This window comes from Chiloscyllium plagiosum, chromosome 8 (genome assembly GCF_004010195.1).
Source record: "Chiloscyllium plagiosum isolate BGI_BamShark_2017 chromosome 8, ASM401019v2, whole genome shotgun sequence".
In the NCBI taxonomy this organism is placed as follows: Eukaryota; Metazoa; Chordata; class Chondrichthyes; order Orectolobiformes; family Hemiscylliidae; genus Chiloscyllium; species Chiloscyllium plagiosum.
In genome coordinates this window covers 46287601-46302097 of record NC_057717.1, presented here as the reverse complement: position 1 = coordinate 46302097, position 14497 = coordinate 46287601, and the positions used below count along the sequence as shown (strand labels likewise).

The following is a 14497-nucleotide window of genomic DNA, read 5'->3' as shown; positions in this document are numbered from 1 at the left end:
GTCCTCACTTTTGCACTGCTGGTGATTATATGTTAACCAAAAGCAAAATGGCATAATGATGATTTTGATTGTGGGAAGGTTGCTGTGATAACATTTCTGGGTCGGAGAAATGGGGAAAAAGTACACTTCACAGCTCACAGAACGAGAACTGAAAAGCAGTTAAATCAAATTAAAGGTTCAGACAGGGAGGGAATATTTCCCTGGAGTTTGAGTAACTGGAAAGTGATGGTGTCCGGGAATAGACAGGATTTGGTTTTACAAAGGTTGAAAGTTTTAAAATTATTATATTCCGACAGTTGACATTATTTTCTTTAATTTCCTTTGCTGTGCAAAAAACTTTTACAACATTTTAAAACCAAAATTTACAGACCTTGAGTTAAAGATAAATGTTAAATAAAATCCATCAAACCATCCCTCACTAAAAACTGATGTGGAGGTGCAATCTCCTGGAGAACCCCTGCCTACTCCTTCCTACCCGGGCTCCATGACTATATACATACCTGGGAGATAGCAGCAGGAGTCGACCATTCGGCCTTTCAATCCTGCTCCACCATTCAATGGGGAACAGCTGACCATCCAGCTCAGTCTCCTGTTCCTGCTGTGCTCCAATCCCCTTTCATGACTTTACCTCGAAGAACTATATTTAAGTCCTCCTTTAGCTTCACTGCCTTTTGTACCAGTGATGTTGCTGTGTTACTCTGTGGTTGTAGGCAGGAATAATGTGATGGTGCTGCCTCCTGGAAGATGCACTCAGCATCCCTCATCATCCTGCAGTAACATCAACTGGGTTTTGGAAACTAGAGATAGAAACAGGATATGGGTATCACTGGCTCAGCCAGCATTTATTCCCCATCTCTTCTTATCCTTGAGAAGGTGATAGTGAGCTGCTGTCTTGTACCATTCACAGTCCATTTGGCGCAGATAGACTGACAATGCTGTGAGGGAGAGTGTTGCAGGTTTTTGGCCGGGAGATTCTCTATCTTTGCTTCTTCAAATGCTGGTTAACTTAATCCCGATCTGCACATGATGTTGAGATTTCAGTCTGCAAACCTTCACCATCTAGCACCCTGTATAAAGGAATATGTACAGATTAGAAATTCAGAACAGACAATTCTAGTTTCTCTGGAATATCTTTTTCCCCCTTTCTTCCCTCAAAGCTGAAACCCTCCAGCCCACTTACTCTCTCCCACCATTCTGACTCTGCTACCCCCTAATGTACACCCTCCCCATTCTCATGGAGTTGCTGATAAACAGATCCATGCCACCACTTCCCGTCCCTGGTTAGACTCTGCACCCTTTCTGGGTTCACTTCCTTTCCCTTCAGTTGCTGCAAGTCAATAATATAACAGCAGAATGAAACAAAAGGAAACAGAAAGGGAGGTGGCAGATCCTGGACAGAAGAGGAACCTTCAGTCTGGTAGAATGGGTCAGATCCTTCTTTGTTTCCTATTACTTGATTCCCACCATTACAATGAATTGGGTATAGAGAGTGGTCCTACATGGGTGTAGTGACACTTTGACCCCCCAACTGATCAATACTATGAGCAGATGCATTCCTCCTCCAGCCAATCACAGTGTGAAATCCTTTCTGCAAAGTATACTTACCCAAAGTACATGCTCCAAAACCCGCCCACATTCTGTACATGTACAGTGCTGGGTTTCCCTACACACGTGTGGTCCCTGCCTCAGGGATTGTGGGAGTTGTAGTCCCCATGAAGCCACTGGAGCCCTGTCTCTGGAACATGATTGAAAAGTGTAGGCTGGAGGGTTGTGTATAGGATCCCCATTCAGACACACAGAACATATGGACTGTCACTGAGTTTTACTGGGACATCTGCTTTCACAACCTGATTTTTTGATGTAGGGAATATAGATTCAACCAACTGGGGCATGGGGTGGTTAATTGGAGGAGCAGACTTTAAGAAGAGGTGGCTCAATGGTTAGCATTGCTGACTCACAGGGTCAGGGACCTCGATTTGATTCCAGCCTTAGGCGACGGTGTGGAGTGTACACGTTCTCCCCGTGTCTGTGCAAGTTTCCTCTGGGTGCTCCAGTTTCATCTCTCAGTCCAAAGATGTGCAGGTTAAGTGGATTGGCTATGCTAAATTCCCACAGTGCCCATGCCTGTGCAGGTTAAGTTATTAACCATGGGAAATACAGGGAATGGGTGAGTCTGAATGGGATGCTCTTTATAGGGTTGGTGTGGACTCCATGGACGAGTACCCTATTTCTGCACTGTAGGGACTCTATTCTATTCTCATGAAGAAGAATGTACTTATCTCAATGTGCTGTGAATCTGGGGAATTCCCTATTCAAAATCCAGTGGATGCCAGGACAATGAGCAAATTTACTGAAGAGATACAGATGTTAAATTTGCAATGAGATGAAGGGTGAGAGAGAGCAGGTGGAAAAATCCAGCTGAGACCGAGGTGAGCTCAATCATCATGGTATTAAATGGTGGAGCTGGTTCAAAGGGCTGCATTGCCTTTCCTGGGCTCAGGGCTTATCTTCTTACGGTAATAACTGGAAAGTTGAATCCAAAACTCACTACCTTCACCAAAGGAGATTTTCGGAAAAAGCAGGATAGTCAGGTGGATTAGATAGTGAGGAAGCATGTGTGAGATAATGATTTTGCAATTTTAAACTGAGTTAAGTTAAAAATCACAACAACAGGTTATAGTCCAGCAGGTTTAATTGGATCATGATGAAGGAGCGACGCTCCGAAATCTAGTGTGCTTCCAATTAAACCTGAGGGACTATAACCTGGCGTTGTGTGATTTTTAAAATTTTGTACACCCCAGTCCAACACCGGCATCTCCAAATCATGTGAACTGAGGGGAGACAGTGATGTATGGTTTTAGACTGTGTAGTACATTCACACCGTCCAGAATACTCTGTTGTGAATATCTATCCTGTACTTTATTACAAAGCCAAGGTCTCTGACAATGAAAACCAAAACACCCAGGGAACATCGCCTCACCTCATAATCTGATAAAAGACTTGCGTTAAGTATGATTGAATTTAGAATACAGTTGGAAAACGGGAAGATTAAATCCAATTCCAAGATCCTGTGCTTAAACAAAGGAGACTACAATAGGATGAGGCAGGAGTTGGCTAATGTAGACTGGAAGCAAAGACTTTAGGGTGGGACAGTTGACAGACAATGGAGGAATATCAAAGAATTTTTCAAACTGCTCAGCAAATGTTTATATCAATGAAAAGGAAGGACTGTAGGAAAAGGAGTAATCTGCCATGGGTGGCGAAGGAAATAAGGGAGTCTACCAAATTGAAATAGAAAGCATACAAATTGGCAAAGACCAAGGAGAAACTAGGAGATTAGAAACATTTTAAAGATCAACAGAAAGCTAGACGGGATTGAGTAGCTATCCCCAGGGTCAGAATAGCAGTTTACACTGCTAGAGGGGAACCTATTATGTGGGGAACATATGGCCTCCGTAATTGTTGAAGCACTTAAAACTGTTACCATAGAGATAATCCTGATCAAGTTCAAACTCACAGCACACTGCAAAAGCTTATAGTCCAACAGGTTTATTTGAAAGTACAACTTGGTGATGTGTGGTTTTTAAACTTTGCCTACCCCAGTCCAACACCAGTTCTTCAACATCAGAATCCTGACAGACAGCCCCACTGAAACTGAAGTGCCTGTCAGATACCTGACTGAGCCACAGGGGTGTGGGGGAGGGGTATGTAATTTAACACAAAGTGTTGAGCTGAACTCGACTTTTTAACTGCCGTTGCTATGGAGATAATATTGAGAGACAGCCTCCATTCAAAACCACAATCCACAAAGGTATAAGAATGGGAGTGGCACATCGGACAGGCGGGGGGTTACCTGATGCTGCCTGTAGGTGTTCTGCATGTACACTATCCAGGTACCTGCCATGTTTCATCAATAAAGACTCAAAGAAGTCCTCTCAGAATTCTGTACCTAGTTATTCCTATTCTGCAGGGTTCAGGAATATGAGTACACAGCAGTCTTCACAGTGGAGGATACGAAGAACATGCCAGTAATTGATAAAGATACAAAGGAAGGTGAGGACCAAGAAACAACCATCATCACGAAAGCGTTAGAACTGGGCAAGCTAATGGAGCTAAAGGTGGACACGTCTCCTTGCTCAGATGAAATACATCCCAGGGTGCTAATAGAGATAGCAGGAGAAATAGCAAATATAGTTGGAGTCAGAGCATCCTATCGCAGAGGCTGGCCCTTTGGCCCAATCTGGCCTATGCCCGCCAAAATGCCAATCACGTGAACCACATTTCCCTGCACTTGGCCCATCTGCTTCTGTCCCTTTGCTATCCATGCATTTGTCCAAATATCTTTTACATATTGTTAATGTACCCACCTCAACCACTTCCACTGGCAGCTCAGTCCATATACATACCACCCTCTGTGTAAAACAGTTGCCCCTCAGGTTCCCTTTCACTCTTTCTCTTATAACCTTAAACTGACGCCCTCCACTCCTTGATTCCCTGGGCAAAAGACTGAGTGCATTCACCTTACCCATGCCTCTCATGGTCTTATAGACTTCGAGAAAAATTCCCCCCCCCCCCCCCCCACTGTTTCCTCTGCTCTAAACAAAAAAAAAAATCCTTGCTTGTCCAACCTCTTCCTATAACTCAGACCCCTGAGCCCTGGCAAAAATCCTTGTAAAATTCTTCTGCACTTTTTCCCGTTTAATAACTGAAACCTACATTACATTCATCACATTTCCACTATTTCCCCACGGCGCTGGAACCGACTTGACAACGCCAATGAATTACAATACATGATCGATAATTAACTCCTTTACAACAATTCCGTTTTCATCGTTTGTTCCATGGTGCAGGTATCCTTGTCTCTTTCTGGTTGCTTGGTTAATTAAAACCTTGTCCTCATACAAAAGAAATCTGTAACTTAATTGTTCATGAAAAATGTGCCATGTTTTTCAGACTTTTAAAAATAAACAAAATCTCTCTCCACAGTCACCACGCTAACATGGACTTGGCTGTGTCTTAGTATTTTTTTCCAGTCACAGCGATATTTGAAATATTCACCCACGGACAGAATACACACCTTTCCTTCCACATGAAAAGGTCAATGATATCCAGATCGGCACGGATCAAGTAACTATCAAAACTGAACATGAAATTCAATTTGAATTTCTCATCCGTAAATCCGCCATTTCAGTACCGTACAGAGAAAACAAGATACCACCGTTAATACCGGATGGATCTTTATAAGACAATGATAGTATTAAATTGTAGTTTCCTTTGCCCCAAAGCTTTAAATCTCAGTCTCACAATTCCTCTCTCTCTTGTTAACTGAAGACCAAACCAATCTCCTCACTCATTCCTTCTCACCCAGTTCTCACACTCTCTCTCCTCTCCTTGAATTCAGCTTCCTAGCTCCTGCCTGCAGGCGAAGAACCAAAAAAAAGGGGGTGGCACGATGGCACTGCTGCCCACAGCACTAGGGTCCCAGGTTCGATTCCAGCCTTAGATGATGGTCTGTGTGGAGTTTGCACATTCTCTCCGTGTCTGCGTGGGTTTCCTCTGGGTGCTCCGGTTTCCTCCCACAATCCAAAGATGCGCAGGTCAGGTGAATCGGCCATTGGAAATGGGTCTGTTTGAGTTACTCTTCCGGCGGTCGGTGTGGACTGGTTGGGCTGAAGGGCCTGCTTCCACACTGTAGGAAATCTAATCCAATCAAGCCTATTATTCTGACTCAGAGCCTCCTGGGTGTTGGTGAATCCTCCTCCATCTCCCAGGGTTTCCTTCCTGGTCAGACCCAAACTGATTTTTTTTTTCCCCAATCTGGAACCTCTTATTTATTTCCCCGAACACGGACCCTCTGATAAGAACCAGCCTGCACACACTGGCCAAATCTTATCTGGTTGAACTAAAATGAACCAAATTATAAGTTTAATTGCAGGCCCATCCTTGTTCCTTTCCATAACATTCCTGAATATTCACACGAGTTCTGATAACTTTCTACAAAATGCTCCCCCCACTGATACGCCGACCACTTGTCATGATACCAGGGCTGGGACCATTCCCCTGGGTCCTGTTCTCAGAGAGAGGAAGGGAGGGAGCAGCCAATTACAGATTAATCCCACACATCCACAGGCTCCCTCCCTGGCACTGACTCATGCTGCACGTACTCCAACAATTGGCCAGCACTGTGGCCGTGCACTGGTCTCCCCTCCTACAGAGCATGCTCCAGATCACACAGGAACCTGGGTGATTGACAGCAGTTGCTGCCCAATAGGGTGGAGGGGGCGGGGCTGGAGGACTGGAGTACTGGGACAATGGGATGGTAAACAATGAATGAATGTGGAGGACACTGGGGGATGGACAGCTCAGTGAGGGCCAGGAGCAGTGCAGCAGCAGGAGGGGATCCTGGACAAACTGAGCAATGGGAGAGTCTGACAGGAGAGAAACTACAGGAAGATTATGTTTGGAGGCTCAGGCAGGGACAGTTGGCAGCTTGGGCATGTTTTCCAATCAGCCTCTTCAAAGATGCTGTTACTTAACTTTGAACCCAAACCTCGTGGTTCAGAGGTAAGGAGACTACCACCATTTTCTGGTGGGCTCGTGGAATGAAGGGAAGATTTTCTCAATCTCACTCACATGGAAACTCCATGAGCTCCTCCCACTTACTCTCTACGGTGGGGATGGGGGAGACAGGGCAGACGGAAAGGACTGCCTTTCAAAAGGAACTAACCGGCATTGTGTTATTAACAAGATTCAATACGCAGTCACTAACACAAAGCTGGTGTACATGAACTTTATCCAGAATATTAACACCTATGATTGGGTGACGCAGACCCCAATGTACAGTGTTAAGTCGTGGATATTAATAACGGCTTTGTATGTGAGAAATCACCTCTCATGAACATGAGTCAATTTTTTTTGAAGAATTAACAAAGAGGATTGATGAGGGCAAAGCGGTGGAAACGATCTACATGGACTTCTGTAAGGTGTTCAACAAGGATCCCCATGGTTGACTGGTTAGCAAGGTTAAATCTCACGGACGAAAGAGAGAACTAGCCATTTGGATACCAAACTGGCTCAAAGGTAGAAGACGGAGGGTGGTGGTGGAAGGTTGCTTTTCAGATTGGAGACCTGTGACCAGTGGGGTGTCGCAAAGTATTAGTGCTGGATCCACTAATTTTCATCATTTATATAAATGATTTGGATGTGAATATAGGAAGTATTGTTAGTAAGATGACACCAAAATTGGAGGTGTAGTGGACAGTGAAGAGGATTATCTCAGATTACAACAGGATCTTGATCTGATGGATGAACGTGCTGAGGACTGGCAGATGGAGTTTAATTTAGATAAATGTGAGGTGCTGCATATTGGAAAAGCAGATATTAGCAGGGTGTATCACTTAATGGTAAGGTCCTCGGGAGTGCTGCTGAACAAAGAGACCTTGGAGTGCAGATTCATAGCTCATTGAAAGCAGAATCGCAGGTAGATTGGATAGTGAAGAAGGTGTTTAGTATGCTTTCCTTTATTGGTCAGAGTACCGAGTACAGGAGTTGGGAAGTCATAGGAGTTGGGAGGTTGTAATGCTGCTGTACATTGGTTAGGTCACTCTTGGAATATTGCGTGCAATTCTGGTCTCCTTCCTATCAAAGCAATATTGTGAAACTTGAAAGGGTTCAGAAAAGAATTACAAGCATGTTGCCAGGGTTGGAGGATCTTAGCTACAGGGAGAGGCTGAATACACTGTTTTACCTGGAGCGTCAGAGGCTGATGGGTGACCTTATAGAGGTTTATAAAATCAGTCGGGGCATGGATAGGGTAAACAGACAAGGTCTTTTCCCTGCGGTGGAGGAGGAGGCACGAGGGGTGTGGGAGACCAAAACAGGGGGAGAAACCGAAAGACGAGGGAGACAGTTATTTTATAGATCTGCAACACAACCTTGTTCCTGTTTTCTCTCTGTCCCCTTCAATCCCTCTGAAGGGCTCAGAACAAGTGCATAGTCCCTGGAAAGTAGAGCTTCAGGGTGGTCAAGTGCTGAAGGTTGCATTTGGGACGCTGACCTTTATTGGTCTGTGCACTTATCAAGAAATGGACCTGGGTTCAATTCCACTGTCCTGGATTAATTTCTGTGGCCAAAGACACACCTGTCTCTGACCCTGACGACTGGATCCCCTGTCACTGCAGCTCTGCCATTCTCCTTCCTCCAGTTCTGGGCGGCGGAGCTATCTGTGGTGTCATGAACCTGGCTGTTGATTTCCCCCGAGAGTCCACCCCACCTGTTCCCCCCTTATAGGATCCCAAGCGCTGCACAATTTCCGTTTGAGAAGGGGAATGATCACTGGGGAGTCCTGCACTTCCTTCCTGAGCCTTTTACTTGATCTGATGGTCACACATTCCCTTTCTGCCTGTGTAACTCTCACCTGCAGCGTGACTAACTCACTAACCGTGCTATCCATAACATTCTCGGTATTGCTCCACAGTGAGTCCACTCTCAGCTCCAGGTCTGAAAAACAGTCTCTCAGTAGCTACAGATGGGCACACTGCCTGCACACATAGCCGTCACGGACACTGGAAGCGCCCCTTATGTCCCACATTGTGCAAGAGGAGCACACCACGGGTCTGAGGTCTCCTGTAACAACATCTCACTACATTCATCCAGTTACTCCCATTAAGAGAATTTAAATGAGTGAGCAACCTTCCTTCACTTCAAACATGCCCATTAAAATAAAGAAAAATCTTTACTTAAGCTGATATGTCGTATTTTATAAACTTAAATACTCCGCAGGTATCACTGACAAATTGGCTATTCCCATTGGAACTGTGAATTTTTTGAATGGCCTGAAGTAAAACGGAGTTTCAGCTTAATCTTCTCCCTGTCTCATCTCGCTCTGTTTGCATCCAACTCAAAAACACTTTCATTGATCCAAGCAGCACTCACAGTGCAGCCCTATCATTTTCATTGTCTGCTCACACCTACACTGCCCTCAGCCTCCTGTACTGTTCCAATGCACCTCAATGGGAGCTCAGGAACAGCATCTCATCTTTCAATTCAGCCCTTTGTAACCCCAGAGTCAAAATGGACTTCAGCAGTTTCTGAATGAATAGACAGTTGTCAGAATCTGGAACATCCCACTTGAAATGGTGCTGGAATTCGAGTCCACGAGGAATTTCAATGAGAAATTTGCAGGGAATTGGAAGTAGGGAGTTTACAGGTTAACATCATAAAGTGGATGATTGGGACTAAATCTGACAGTTCCTGCAAAGAGACGAGGTGTAATATGGATAAATCTGCGCGCTCTCTCAGGTCAATAATTCCTTCAACAGCTGCATGGCCAAGAATTAAACACATACCCAAAGGGTGATCCAACCATGAACTTGAACATCTTTCTGCTTTTTGCTTGACAAAAATATTGAACATAATTTCCCACAGACAGAACAGACAAAACTTTTTCCTTTCACAGTTAAATGTCAATGATATTTAGGTCTTGATGACTCTGTGGACTGTAGAAACTTGCTTTTGAGATCCCAGTCTCAATTATTCTCAATTAATATCCTATAAAATGAATTCACAAAACAAAGCTCAAACAGTGCAAGATGAATAGTGAAGGCAAACACTTTTTTTGGTATGTGTTGGATGCTCCTCTTCAAATCGCACCACCCCACCCAGGAAGAGGACACGTGCATGCTCACTGCCTGAGGCCCAAGCCATCTTCCACTTTGCTGCAAACGTGGGGCCAGGAGTTTCTAATTCAGATTAACGACCTGCACAGAGTGTAATTAAAGCCTCCCAGTCTACAATGATACATTTCATCCAGTTTCTGCTGCCACTCTCCCCTTTCCCGTTTCCTCCTCCTGCACACACCAAGGGTCATCACGGGTCCCGTGACCCTTCCGCAGAACTGATGGCAGCTGGAAAAATTAGAATCCCCACAAGAAACAGGTCCTTCGGCCCAACAATTCCACACTCACCCAGACCCGTTCCCATGCCCTATTACTCACCATTTCCCCGGACTAATGCACATCCATGAACGAGACGGAAAATCTAGCGGGCCAATTCTCCTAACCTGCACATCTTTGGATGACAGGAGATAAGGGTTAAAGAGTAAATAATAGGTGGGGACAGAGCCCAAAGATGGACTGGAACATTTGGAAAGACAAAAGAGTGGATAACAATCCGGCTGGGAGGGCGGAAAGCTGTTAATGGAGGAGACAGGAACCTGGTAGCATCTCTGTCGCGGTGGTGGAAAAGGTGGCTGATGATCTACGTTCTGTTGCAAAAAAGACCCGGAGCATCCAGTTGCCCGCCACTTTAACACACAAGACTGTTCCCAGGTCAACAACTCTGTCTCATGCTTACGGCAGTGTTCCAGTGAAGCTTGATGCAAGCTGGCAGAATACGTCAGAACATACCAAATGGCCTCCGATTTCAAGGACTGCAATTTCCCCTCCCGTGTATCTCCTCGACTTCCCACACCACTGCCTTTGGCACCCACACCTCCAACTGCAATAAGTATGGAATCCCCCTAGTCCTCACCTTCCACCCAGATACAATGCATCATCGTTTGCCATTTCCACCACCTACAATCAGACCTCACCACCAGAGATATATTTCCCTCCCCACCCCTTTCAGCATTCCAGAGACCATTCCCTCTGTGACTTCCTCATTATATCCATGCTCCCCACCAAACTATCCTCCACTTCCAGCACCTTCACTTGCCACCTGTGCCCACACCTCACCCCTCACCTCCATTCAGGGCACCCCAGGATCCTCCCATATCCAGCAGAGATTATCCTGCACATCCAAACACCTCACCTTTTGTGTCCTTTGCTCTGGATGTGGTCTTCTCTACACTGGGGAGTCAGGATGCAATCTTGTGGAATATTTCAGAGAACATGCAGCAACCAAGCCCACCGCCCTGTGGCCAACAACTTCAGCTACCCCCCTCCGCCGCCACGCTGCCAAGAACATGGAATTCCTGGGTGTCAGCCACCCCCAAATCCGAGCCACCCGACGCCTGGAGGAAGAACACGTCACCTTTCACCTTGGGACTTTTCAACCACACGGCATCAAGGTTTCCTCATTTCCTCTCCCCCACCTTATCACAGATTCAACCCTCCAACTCAGCATTGGCCTCTTAAACTGTCCCACCTGTCCACCTTCCTTCCAAATTATCCATTCCACCCTCTCACCACTACCCCATCTACATCTACCTAGTCTCTTCCTAGCTCCCTTCCCCCCAACTCCACACACCCCTCCCTATTTATCTCTCAGCCCTCTTCCCCCACTCCCACATTTCTGATTAAGTGCATATATGCCCAATATGTCGATTCTCCTGCTCCTTGGATGCTGCCTGAATTGCTGTGCTTTTCCAGCACCACACTTTAAAGCAAGCTGGAAGAACAACACTTCATCTCCCACTCTGGGACCCTGCAGTCCTCTGACCTCAACATCGAATTCAATAATTTTAGGTCCTGAACTCTCCCATGTTCTAGTTTCTTTGCTCCCTACCTCACATACCAGGCCTTGGTATTACATAGCCTGCTATTACACACTACCTATGGATAACCACTAACAGTTCCCATAAACAGCTATTTTCTCTCCCCCAGCCAGGTTGATATCCACTCCTTTGTCCAACTGCTCTGATCTCTCTCTCTTTGGACTTTATCCCCACCTATCATTTACTCCTTAACCTCTACCTTCTGCATAGTTTTTTCTCAGTAATATCAGTACCTGAGGAAGCGTCACCGGATCCAAAATGCGAACTGATTTCTCTTCACAGATGCTGTCAGATCTGCGGAGCTTTTCCAGTACCTTGAGGTTGTTGTGTGAGATTTACAGCATCCGCAGTTCTTTTCGTTTTAATTTACCCCAAGTATTTCTTTCAGGTCTAGCAGACTGAAACAGTGTTTATCACCCTCCCAGTCCACACTAACTCCATCTCTCTCCCAGTCCCTTCACACTCACTGAGACCCCTCCCCCCTCACAGTGACACTGCGCCTGCAAAGCCCATGGTCAGGTTTTGGCCCGCTGGACCCACCCCTCATTCACTCCCATTGGCTGGATGATCACGCCAACTGTCCTACTGCTCTGAAGCTCCATTGTGACATAAGTGGTGGGATTCTCCCAGGTGCAGAGGCTGAGGGGTGACCTCATAGAGGTTTATTAAATCATGAGGGGCATGGATAGGATAAATAGACAAGGTCATTTCCCTGGGAAGGAGGAGTCCAGAGCGAGCGGGCATAGGTTTAAGATGAGAAGGGAAAGATTTAAAATGGATCTGAGGGGCAATTTCTTTCACACTGGAGTTGGTGCGTGGATGGAATCTTCTCTCGGGAAGTGGAGGAGGTTGGTACAATTATACCATTTGGCATCTGGTTGGGTATATGAATAGTAAGGGAGTAAAGGGATATGTGCCAAGTGTTGGCAAATGGGACAAGATTAGGTTGGGATATCTGGACGGCATAGACCAGTTTAACCAAAGAGTGTGTTTTCATGCTGTACATGTCTATGGCTCTGCCCTGTGATGAGCTTCATCATTCACAGTGAATGGGACAGTATCTCAGAGCACAGGGGCTGGGGTCTATTCAGCCTAATGGGGCTGTACACTCTCCCTCTGGAGATGGTGCCAGTCAGTCCCAACCCACCTTCCATTTGGACATAGCCCTCCAAATCCTTCCTTTAAAAATGAAAATTGCAAATTTGTTTTGACAATAACTACTGAATCTGCATCCAGCTTTCAATCAAACTGTTCCAGATGCTCAGAACTTACTGAGTAAATAATCTTCACGTTTTTACCCTGCATTATTTGCCAGTTACCTGAAAGTAGTTCATAAAAATTGTGACAATGTTAATAATTTCTCACGCTGTCTCTCTGTAAATTAAATTTCCTGGAAACAAATCAACTCCTGGTCGAAATCACTGCTTAACCTTCTCAGCTCCAAAGAGAATTTTCTGACCTTCTGCTAACTCTCCATAAAAGAGAAACTGATCTTAATTTTAATTTTTTAGTGTCATAGAAATGTACAGCACAGAAACAGACCCCTTGGTCCAACTTGTCCAAGCCCACCAGATATCCTAAATTAATCTCATCCCATTTGCCAGGGCTTGGCTCATATCCTTCTCCAACTTGCCTGATCACATATCCAATCAGATGCCTTTTAAATGTTGCAATTGTACCAGCCCCCACACTTTATCTGGCAGCTCATTCCATACACATACCATGTTGAGCTTGAAAACACTGCCCCTCACATCCCTTTTAAATCTTTTCCCTCATACCTTAAGCCTATGCTCTCTGGTTTTGGACCCACCTAACGTGGGAAAAAAACCCTGGCTGTTCACCCTAACCATGTCCCTCACGAGTGTATCAAACACTGAGTTCACCTCTCACATACGATGCCCCAGGGAAAACAGCCCCAGCCAATTCAGCCTCTTCCTATATCTCAAACTCTCAACCCTGGCAACATCTATGAGCATCGTTTCTGAATCCTTTCCTGTTCCACAATATCATTCCTATAGCGGGGAGACCAGGACTGAAAGCAGAATTCGAGAAGTAGCTGAATCAATGCCCTGCACAGCCCCAAAATAATGTCGCAACTCCTACATCAATACAAAACACCTTCTTCACTAGCCTAAGATTCCCACTTTCAAGGAAGTGTGAACTGCATTCCAAGGTCTCTTTGTTCAGCAACACTTCCCACGACCTCCTCATTAAGTGTACAAGCCCTGCTCTAATTTGCTTTTCCAAAATGCAGAACCTCATTTATCGAAATTAAACCCATCTTCCACCCCTTAGCCCATTTGATTGAAGTCCCATTGTACTGAGGTAACCTTCTTCACTGTCCATTACATCTCCAATTTTGGTGTCTAGTGTAAACATACTAACCATACCTCATATATTCACATAGAAATCATTGATATAAAATGACAAAAAGCAGTGGACCCAGCACCCATCCTGACAGCATATTTCTCACACAGTTGTTGGGTTGGCTCAGTTGTTGGCATGGACGGTACGGACTGAAGGGTCTGTTTCCATGTTATACATCTCTATGACCTTCTGGACAATTCTGTATCTAAATAGCTAGTCCTCCCTGTATTCTACAGTCTCAAACTTGCTAACTAGTCTGTTATGTAGAACCTTGTGTCTTCCTGGAGTCCAAGTTAGTGACTTCCATATACAAAGCCATGCTGCCTGTCCCTCATCACTTCTTGCCTTTCCAATTACATGTAAATCATGTCTCCGGGAATCACATCCAACAACTTCTCTGCCACTGATTTCAGGCTCACTGGTCTATTGTTCCCTGGCCTTTCGTTCCCACCTTTCTCAAATAATTGCGTCCATCTTCCAGCACCTCACCTGTGACTATCAATGACACAAATATCTCAGCGAGGGGTCCAGCAAGCACTTCCCTAGATTCACACAAAGTTCTGGGTTACACCTGAGCAGGGCCCAGGGATTATTCCACCTTGCTACCGTTTAAGACATCCAGTACCACCTCCTCTG

General features: G+C 45.3%; 1 long non-coding RNA gene across 1 annotated transcript in view; it reads right to left on the bottom strand.

The window, feature by feature from the left end:
• Positions 1-1033: 1033 nt before the first annotated feature.
• Positions 1034-14497, bottom strand: part of LOC122552130 — a 23566-nt gene continuing 10102 nt past the window's right edge. The window contains exon 3 of the long non-coding RNA XR_006312311.1: positions 1034-1067. This is a non-coding gene — a long non-coding RNA (uncharacterized LOC122552130). The remainder of the gene's footprint in view (positions 1068-14497) is intronic.